The 11,473-nt window shown below is 33.7% G+C and overlaps 1 non-coding gene across 1 annotated transcript; it reads right to left on the reverse strand.

Moving 5' to 3' along the window:
• Window positions 1-5,842: 5,842 nt before the first annotated feature.
• On the reverse strand, window positions 5,843-5,915 carry Trnat-ugu (transfer RNA threonine (anticodon UGU)). Its single transcript has one exon. It is a non-coding gene; the product is annotated as a tRNA-Thr (tRNA).
• Window positions 5,916-11,473: the final 5,558 nt, after the last annotated feature.

Here is an 11,473-nt window from a genome sequence, read left to right on the forward strand (position 1 = left end):
TCGGGGTGCTCAAAAACTCTTTTTAATAATCAAATTAAAAAGCAATTACTTATCTTAATTATTATTTAAAAAAAAATAAGTACTAAAGAATGATATAGTATAAAAATGAAACGTAGTTAAAGTTAATAATATAAATACAAAAAAACATAAAAATAAACATAACACGAGACACCATTACTTATACAAAGCTTCATACACTTTTGACCGACTTAATGATTAGAAGTATTTTATGTACATGAAAACAGAGATTTTTTCAAAACAGACCAATGCACTCATACACATGACATGCTGGTGTGATTAGATTTAATTGAATTTTTTTTTTCAAAATTGATCAGGCCAGAAAGGAGTATCCTATATTCGTATTGTGTTTGAGTGTGTGTGTGTATATATATATATATATATATATATATATATATATATATATATATATATATATATATATATATATATATATAAATATATATATATATATATATATATATATATATATATATATATATATATATATATATATATAAATATATATATATATATATATATATATATATATATATATATATATAAATATATATATATATATATATATATATATATATATATATATATATATATATATATATATATATATATATATATATATATACATATATATATATACATATATAGGGGGGCCCAAAACATTTTTTTGCGGGGTGGCCCATTTTTTCTAGTTCCGCCACTGGCATACTATAAAATTTAGGTCACAATTATTTAAAAAAATACATTTCGGATCACTAATAAATGGATAAAGTATTTAAATGGAGCTACTACAAAATTACCATCGTTTAATGACTGTTCATAATACTATAAGTAGAAAAACGTTAATGAAAGATCTTTATTGTCATATACGCACACTGTGACATCAACCCTGACAACAACACAAAATTACTAATTTAAAAAAAAAAAACATGTTTGATCACAGGTGGTTTGTCAACGGTTGTTTTATCACAAGCGACGTGTGCGGCTTTGATCACATGTGTTTTGTCTATATAGTGTCTTTGATCACATGTGTTTTGTCCATATAATATAGTGTCTTTAATCACAGGTATTTTCTATATAGGGTCTTTGATCACAGGTGTTTTGTCTATATATGGTCTTTGATCACAGGTGTTTTGTCGATATAGGGTCTTTGATTACAGGTGTTTGTCTATATATGGTCTTTGATCACAGGTGTTTTGTCCATATAGGGTCTTTGATCACAGGTGGTTTGTCCAATGCTGGCATTTGATAACAAGCGCTTTGTCCTTAAATGGTAAGGATTAATTTCAAAAGTTGTGTAATTATATTTTAAATTGCGGCAGGATGTAATAGTATGTTAATTCATCTGTCATTTAGTAAACCATACAAATATTACTTCTTTGACTATTCTGTTGGAATGTTTTTTTTTATCATTTTTATCCTTTATATATGCTTTGTATTTTCAAGTACATCTACATTATTTATTTGTTAAACTTGTTATATGTCGCATTATTTGTGTTCCATTTATATTTAAAATAAATCTATGAGGTCTAGCACCAGCCTTTATGTGGAGACTAAAATATCGTTCTTGACTATTTTAGTACATGTTAATTTCTATTAATGGACTTTCAGGAAACATGTAAAAATTGGGTATTAATTGTATCATAAATTAAAATTAAAATAGCAGTTTATTATTTCTATTTTAAAATCTTTAAATTCTACCCCCCCCCCTCTGTGGCCAAAGCCCCGTTGCGGTCAAACCCACTATGGTCAAAGCACCTGTGGTCAAAGCACCGCTATGGTCAAAGCACCGCTACGCTATGGTCAAAGCACCTCTATGGTCAAAGCACCTGTGGTCAAAGCACCTAGGGCCGTTGTACAGACTAGTTGCACGAACTTCAACTTATAAAACCAAACTCTTTTTGTATTATTGTATTTATTGGCCGATTTATTATTATATTTATGTCTGTATTTATAATAGAACCAAAACTTATTTGGATAAATTGTATTAGACTATTAAATATGTATTACTGTAAACTCTTATGACAAATAAAAGGCAATTTAAACACTTTTGCAATGGCTAATAGTACATTCCTAACTCCTATTCTCCCTTTCCTCATTTCATGTTGGACGTGTAACCTTTCCCTTTTACCATATAATACACCCACGTATCAAACACCCCCATCCCCACACTGATATAAATAATTGCTTACACAGCTACCATCATGGAGGGGAAAAAAAACACCGTAAACGATAAAAGGGAAATGACTGCTTAAATAATCTACTGTTATAGCCCCTTATCAAACGAACATCTAAAATTTCGAATCACTTTCTATCAACAAAAAGATACAGGACCTGGAAAAAGATCGACCCCTGCTCCAACCTACTTTAACTAGATTTCTGGTCTGATGGTTACTAACATTGTACTTATAATATCAACAAAACATATTTCAACAAATTGTATTCAACTGATAAATAATTAATTATGCATTACTGAAATCCTTTTTACAAAGAGGAAAATAAACCCTGTCGGCAAGATGGAAACGAGAAACACACACAAACAACCACGAATCATAAATCAATTACAGCAACACACCCTCAGTTACACATGTAAACACATTGGTACAATGCCGACGCCGTGATACAGTAATCAATATTTCACCTCCCTTTAATATTTTGTTTGTTATTATAGGGGAGACTATACGCTTACAATTTGCTACTTTTACAAAATAAACTTGTAAAAATAAGTAAATTAAAAATATACCATTATCGCTCTTTTCACATAACACGTTATTTATATCAATTTTGTTTTAATCGATATTACGGTATCTGATTTATTTTTAAATAGTTATTAATTTTATTTTAATTTAGTTTTGAAAATAAAAACTTTAATATTATTTTTTTTTTAATTGGTCATATATATTGTAATAGCATCTTAATTGTGGTAGGCCTAAATGATATAAATTTGTATAGTAAAATTATGGATCCCTTAACGGGACAAATTTTAATTTTAAAAACGAGAGGTGAGGGAGGACTGTAACAGATTCAGTTATATCAGGGGTCGGCAACCTGCGGCTCGCGAGTCGCATGCGGCTCCATTGATGTCAAGGTGCGGCTCTCGAGTTCCATGCACAATGATTAATAATTGTACTAGACTATTTCATTTTCAGAACTCGTAAAAATTGTATATTGTAAAGAAAAACAACTTTAAATAGGATTAAAACAAACTCATCAAAGAACAATAGGAATAGGTAAGGTAGAAAGTAAATGGACAGCTGACTGCCGCTTTGGCACCAGGCCCAACCCCACAGCCGTGCTGTAGCCAACCCCGTGTCGACTATTCCATTCTTGCCAGTGCTGAAGTGCAGACTTTTTCGAATTTCGTTAAATGGGGAATGTTATTTTATTCAGAATGCATCCCTCTACCGAAGTATTTTAGTTATTAGTATCTTACGGTGGAGCCAGTAGGGTGGATAAGCACTGTGAGAACCGAAGGACAGAAGCGACCGATTCAGTTATCAAACCTATATCTAAGCCATTTAGTCAGAGCTGAGGGCTGCTTGGCTATGGGAGACACCCCCTGAGCCAGTGGTGTCCGTAAAGAAAGAAAAAACAAAGTTATTGTCTTCTTAAGTGGATTGGGATTGTCCTATAGTTATATTATTTGATAACTAACTTAATCATAGCAGAGCTGGCTAAAACACTTTTTTTTGCGAAACATGTTTTTCTATGAATTAATATTAGTTCATATTTAACGGTATTTATTTCAAATAACAATTAAATTTATTTACTCAATTATAATCAAATACCAGAATATTGGAAAAGTAATGTTAGTGGCTCTTTAAAAACTGGGAAATTTTGTAAATTGTAACTTTTGGCTCTTTCGTCTCAAAAGGTTGCCGACCCCTGAGATATACATACAGATGTTTAAAAAGAAATAATGTTTGATCTGTTGTGTCTCATTGTACTCGACATAACATACCAGCTGATTATAATAATTAAAACATTTATTTCAGCTCTACTTAAAAGCTCAAACCCCCTCAACACAACACGACTATGAAAAAAAAATCCATTGAATCACCTTTGAATTACACATTTGCATTTTCAGGTTTAAAAATAAGATTGTAATTAGACGTTTTGTATTAGTTCTTTTTATAAGCAAACCATCTTAAATGAATTTAAGTAGGCAAGTAAGACACAAGTATTACTATTGTAAATCTGTATCAGTCCTCACAAAACGATGATGAAAACTGTAATACTAATACTAAAGCGAACATGGCAAGGCAAACTGACGCTGTACATTACATGTCTGAGGCACAAAAAAAAAAATTCAAAAGGGACAATCATTCACCATAACTTTCAAATATATTACAAATTCAAGTACGAAATAAACTGTTTATAGAAAATATATACTTTTAACAGTGTCCGCCCCCCCCCCCCCCACCCGAGTAAGGTCTCCCCCCCCCCCCCCCCCCCCCGGAGAAAAAAGTCTGGAAGAAACACTGCCAGAAACTGAATAAGTCTGTTGACACAATATAAATTTTGTGTGCACAACAACGTATTCCATGTTTTTATATAGCTCCACAAGTATTTATTTTTTCTTTCTGCCAGGGAAAGTCATTCATTAATTTATTTATTAACTATGATATTTGTATCCAGATTTATTTTTGTTAAGTAAAAAAAAAACAATAACTATACCAAATCATTTAATCAGAGGCGTAGCGAAGGGGGTTGCGGACCGCTACGGGTGACACCATTTAGTGGGTGACACCAAAGCAAAAAATAGCACAATATATAGAGAAAAATGATAATTCCACTTAATTAAGTGATTAATTCGAGTGTTAAAATTTAAGAGGTGAAATCGAAAGTTTGAGGGGGGGGGGGGGGGGGCTGTGCATATCGAAAGTTTGAGGGGGGGGGGGCTGCAAATTGAATGTTTGATGGGGGTAGCAAATTGAGAGTTTGAGGGGGGTGCAAATCGAAAATTGAAAGTTTGTCCCCGGGTGACACCCTTCAAGTGCCACACCGGGTGACACCCGACCTCGCTACGCCGCTGCATTTTATAAACGTAGTAAAATTTCTTAATAGATTCAGGGGCGGAACTATCTGAGCCGTTGGAACACCGGGGAAAATCCTATTGGGCCGCCATGAAATAATCCCGTTGGGTCGCCAGGATCAGTGCTGTGTAAAGCGCATAATATAACGCCGATTCTAGCCGGAAAAAAAGATATGCATGCGCAATGGAGAGAAACCACTGCCTTCTTTCACGGCGATGTTTTCGATGGTACTGCGCATGCGTGTGTTTACAAACAAACCGCAGAACCCTAACCCTGTCCCTAACCAGAACCCTCGCACAGCTATTAAGGCCACTGCGCATGTGCAGAACTATTGTGTTTCGTTTCTTCTGCCGAAAAATCTTTTTTTCCGAGTAGTCACTTCGTATTAATTAATTAATTGTATTCACTCCACTTTCATCAATATGTATCCTTTTTTTGGATCAGTCTACCATTAAAATGAATACATCATTTGATATTGAGCCCTTTATTGTGTTTTAATAATGTACAATATTTTATGTATGTTCTTTCGTTGATTAACTGGCGATTGCGAAAGAAAAGAAAGTTCGCCATTATTGAAAAAAATTATAACAATAGGCCTATTTAAATTTAATAGAACCCAATTTATTACCTATACGATATAATGCATGCAACGCATAGCATTTTTTTTTATTTGTATTAAACGCGCTATTTACAAGGTATTGTTAGATTGTACTTTAGCGAGAGTATGTGATTAATGAGCAACACTTAAATATCAGATTCGTAGGAGAAACAAAAAGGAAACAAAATACAGCCCCCAGTGAGGATTGAACTCACGACCCCTGGTTTACAAGACTAGTGCTCTAGCCACTGAGCTATGGAGGCTTGTATTCAGTTTGTTATCTATATTATTAAATTTCGTTTGTACACTAATACCGTATACAAAAATTGTTCATTTGATTTAGTTGAAAATTTGCCTAAATAAAATGCAGATTTAAACCTGAACTTTAATCGAATTTGTTGTTGAATATTTAAAGTAAAATTTAAGGATAATCCTCTATATTGCTTTTTTTAAAACTCAGATTTTGTTTTATGTAGATGTTATATGATAAAGTAAAACTAAAACCTTAACCCTCCCCACATACGTGTAGTATGAGCTATGTGTCTAGTACACTGAAACAGCTGGTTGTCATTGATTCATTCAATTTTATCGTTTTTAAACTTGTAACTAGAATAGTAAAAAAAAATGTCAGTACTAGTTTGGTTTATTTTTGGATTGCTTTATTTTAATTTTAAATAGTTTTTTTTCACCAAGCTATTTAAAGTTATTTAATATCCTTAAAAAAATCTGAAAATAGTTACGTTTTAATAATTTCGTTTATGATTTGTTTAATTATTTATATTTAGTGAGTTAAATAACAAATGATTTAAGCAAAAATAATACCAAATTTTACTAGTAGCCTACTAGTTACAACACAATGTAGGATTTTATTCTTGAATCTTTACCGAACAGCTCATTTACTTTTGTTCTTTATTTCATGAACGAGAAGGGCGTTGAGATAAGTGGATAATAGGTTAAAAGGGCAACACAAAACGCTGTAACAATTTTCAGATAAAAGGGAAATAACCAAAGAAAATATTCAGATTTTGTTTAAAATCTGTTATTTCCGCAGATTCGATAACAGCGCTACAGTTTATAAGTAGTATATTAGGTCACTTTTGGACCGCAGGCGCAGGCGCTGGGTGAAGGAGCCATGGGTGAGCAGGAGGTGGAGCAGGAGCAGGAGCAAAGGATATATAGGAAAATACTCCCCCAGCCTGGTACAATGACATATAGCAAAATACTCACCCACCAGGCGCAGCCTGCCGCAGCCTGGTACAACGAGATATAGTAAAATACTCCCTGGGGGAGGTGGAGGTACACCGACATATAGTAAAATACTCATCCATCTGGGTGAAGGTGGGTGAGCAGGTGGCGCAGCCTGGTACAATGGGATATAGTAAAATACTCACCCACCTGGGTGAGGGTGGGTGAGCAGGATGCGCAGCCTGGTACAACGACATATAGTAAAATACTCACCCACCCTAGGGTGGGTGAGCAGGTGGGGAAGTAGGTCAGTAGGTCACCTTTTGGTGACCTTGTGACGTAATCATTGACCTTGTGACGTCATCATTGACTTACTTACGTAATTTTAATGAGTTTTTTAATTAGTTTTAATGAGTTTTTAAAATTTTAATTAATTTTTGACCTAGTTACGTAATTTTAATGTATTTTTTAATTAGTTTTAATGAGTTTTTAAATTTTTAATTAATTTTTATTATCGAGTTACGTAATTTAATTACTTTGATTGTATTTTTATTTTGTTTAATTTGTTGTTTACTTGTTGTTTAATTACTTTGTTTATATTGTGTAATTTTTTTATTAACGAGTTACGTAATTTGATTATTTGTTTACTTTTTAATTATTTTTATTGACGAGTTACGTAATTTGAGTATTTGTTTACTTTTTAATTATTTTTATTTTGTTTATTTTTAATTTTATTTTATTTTATAATTAGTTAAATTATTATTAACTAGTTACGTAATTTGATTTTAATTACTTTTGTTTATTTATTTATTTGATATATTTCTTTTCTTTGTTGTTTAATGTTGTTTATTTATTTGAATGTATGTATGTTTTAAATAAAAGACTAACACTAGCATGTACTAGAACAGTCTTTGTATAGGGACCATTTTCCAACACAACGAACGTTACAAAAATAGAACATCCATTAAAGATAACGATCAGCCACAGCTGTTACGTATCGACCCGCCCGCGAAGTTTCCTCACCGCTGCCCGTTTTAATGGGAATGTATTGATCGCAGCCGCTGGCCCATCACACCTAATTAAATTTTTGTTAGGCTTCACCGAGTTTCCCCCGAGCGGTTGACAGGTTATGGTAATTTACGACGTACATTAAGTGCCTCTCCGTGAAGCACTTAGGTCATTATGCAACAACTGTTGTGCGACAGCTGGTGCTGTAATTAGGCGGATCAACCGGACATTACCTATTTTGTTTATTTTTAATTTTATTTTATTTTATAATTAGTTAAATTATTATTAACTAGTTACGTAATTTGATTTTAATTTTTTTTAAATTTTTAAATTTTTTTTTTTTTTTTTTTTTTTTAAATTATTATTTTTAAATTTTATTTTTAATTGTTGTTTACTTGTTGTTTAATTTAATTACTTTGTATAATTTATTTGTTTGAAATTCATTTTAATTAGTTTGCTGTTAATTATTGGCGACAGATGTTACCAAGCGGGTGGTGGTGGTGGTGGTGGTGGTGGTGGTGGTGGTGGTAAATTTGCTTAAGATTATAAACTTCAAGTTTTAAAAATCAACAACGTTATGGACCATTCAGCAACACAACGAACGGTTACCGAAAATAGAACATCCATTTAACCACATCTGTTACTTATCGATCCGTGATCCTTTGTTGACACGCGCTGCGCTTTTAATGGGAATGTATTGATCGCACCTACTGACCATCAGTATGATGGTCCATCTATGTGTAATTTTTTATTAACGAGTTACGTAATTTGATTTTAATTTTTTAAATTTTTAAATTTTTTTTTTAATTTAATTTTATAATTAGTTTAATTATTATTAACGAGTTACGTAATTTGATTTTAATTTTTTAACTTTTTAAATTTTTTAAATTATTATTTTTAAATTTTATTTTTAATTGTTGTTTACTTGTTGTTTAATTTAATTACTTTGTATAATTTATTTGTTTGAAATTCATTTTAATTAGTTTGCTTTTAATTTCTTTGTTGTACGCCGTTTGAAATAAAAGACTAACACTAGCGTGTACTAGAAAGTGTCATTGTGTATAACATCCATTTAACCACAGCTGTTACTTATTAGCGACAGCTTGTACTTATCGATCCGCCCGTAATCCTCCCAGGCGCTCCCCGTGGTTGCTTAATAGCGGGCTCACTGAAGCGATCACAACAGGTAATTAATCGAAGCCATTAAGTCCCTCTCCGCGTTAAGTGTGGCGACAGCTGGTGCTGTAATTAGTCACGGCTCTCGGCTTTTTTCATTAGACTACAGCTGTACATGAACTATGTTCACATATCGTACGCCCGGTCATTCTTTGATCAAATTAAAAAATTTTGTTTCCACATGTCATGCGTACCGTCCCTTGCTATGTATGAAAGATTAATGGTTGTAACTATTCGCTTATAGCGAGGGTCAGCGAAAACAAAAATATATTTAAGGGTCGGAATTTTCTTTCAACCACCGTTAAGTCAGGTTTTGAGACGAAACGAAGTCTCGGTAGGTTCGTGTTTTTTAATGGGCGACAGGGCGACTTGGTGCGTTGGTACGTAGGTATGCGGGGTAGACATGTTTTTTACAAGTCTGGAAAAGTAATTACGTTTTTTATGACCGTTCCGATTTTCTTTTGATCTGACCACCATTTGACCACACTGAGCCAGATAAATTTAACAATTGTCGCAGCGGGGTTTATTTTAAGTGCACCCCGTGCACGCTTGTTTACATTTTAAAAGACGTGTCGCGTGTCTTCCCCTTACGGCTTCCCTAATAGAGAAACGAGAGGAAAGACAACTGTTCTAAAATTACAACAACCTTGTCTACAGACACGAGTATCGTCCCTTGTGAAAAAATTCGCGTCAGAATCCTTAACTAAACAGTCAATTTCTTTAAAAAGTTAAAAAATAATTTAGGAAGACAAGGGTTAACAAAATATATATCTTAGTCTTGCAGCAGATTACCTGCCCATGTTCGCTTTAGTATTACAGTTTTCATCAATCTTCTTTTTGACTTGAACTTCTTTAATTTTTAAGAAAGTTAACTTATACATAATACATTACGTCTAATGACAATTTTTTTATTTTTACCACTCAATGTATTTTCTTTTTCTATATCTTACATTGTCATCTTAATTTTTGATCACCTTAGGTGGTGGTAAGGTGGTAAGGTGGTGGTAAGGTGGTGGTAAGGTGGTGGTAAATTTGCTTAAGATTATAAACTTCAAGTTTTAAAAATCAACAACGTTATAGTACGTCGTGTCAAATGACACACCGTTAAAATGTCTACATTTAAAGTTCACCAAAATAATGACGTAAAAACTAAATATGATATGACGTTAGCATACATATCATTCAATCTAATCACTCTAAAGTACAAATCAATAATTTTGATTGATTAAGGGGCTGGGTGAGTTATTTTTATTCGGGTGCCCAGGGAAGGTTTGGAGTTGGTTGGGACAGATTTTAAACACGAGTCGGTGACGTTTTCACCGAGGGAGGTTCGAAGCTAGACCATGCATGTTTTGGAATTGTTAGGGGTCGAGTCTATAGTAGGGTCGGGGGAGTTTTGTTAACACCGAGGCAGGTTACAAAGTTCGTACATGCATCATTGGAATTGTTAGGGAGAGTTAAACTAAGGTCGGTGAAGTTTTCACCGAGGCAGGTTACAAAGTCGGTACATGGATGTTTAGGAATTGATGGCAGTCGAGTTCATACTAGGGTCGGGGAATTTTGTTAGCACTGAGGCAGGTTGGAAAGTTGGTACATGCATGTTTGGGAATTGTTGGTAGCCGAGTTCATACTAGTGTCGGTGAAGGTTGGTTTTGAACTCGGAACATGCATGTTTTGGAATTGTTGGTAGCCGAGTTCATACTAGTGTCGGTGAAGGTTGGTTTTGAACTCGGAACATGCGTGTTTTGGAATCGATAGGTGTAGAGTCCATACTAGGGTCGGTGAAGTTTTCACCGAAGTGGTTTCAAAGTTAGTACAGGCATGTTTTGGAAGTGTTAGGGGTCGAGTTCATACTAGTGTCGGTGAAGGTTGGTTTTGAACTCGGAACATGCCTGTTTTGAAATTGTTGGTAACCGAGTTCATACTAGGGACGGGGGCGAGGGTGGCGGACAAAGTTGTCGATGTAGGTAGGGTGCAAGAGATATTCAACGAGGAGTGGTGTCTACAAGTTATGTATCCCAGTCTGTTGGAGTGGTTTCTAGGGGGTTGTGATATTAGTTGAATAAATATTTGTCTGTAGGCTTGTCATACAGCCTTTGTCTGTCCAAGGAATAGTGTGAGTAGTAGTACGGTCTGTTTATCTAGCGGTTGGTATTGAGGTTAGTGTGATGACGCAAGGTTGGATGGGAGAAGGGGAACGGGGTTGTGGACAAAGGGAAGGGGAAGGGCGAATAGTGATAAAAATAACTCACCCAGCCCCTTAATCAATCAAAATTATTGATTTGTACTTTAGAGTGATTAGATTGAATGATATGTATGCTAACGTCATATCATATTTAGTTTTTACGTCATTATTTTGGTGAACTTTAAATGTAGACATTTTAACGGTGTGTCATTTGACACGACGTACTATAACGTTGTTGATTTTTAAAACTTGAAGTTTATAATCTTA

The sequence above is a fragment of the Physella acuta genome, unplaced genomic scaffold (genome assembly GCF_028476545.2).
Source record: "Physella acuta isolate Inbredline_101_S28 unplaced genomic scaffold, ASM2847654v3 ptg000632l, whole genome shotgun sequence".
Classification (NCBI taxonomy): domain Eukaryota; kingdom Metazoa; phylum Mollusca; class Gastropoda; family Physidae; genus Physella; species Physella acuta.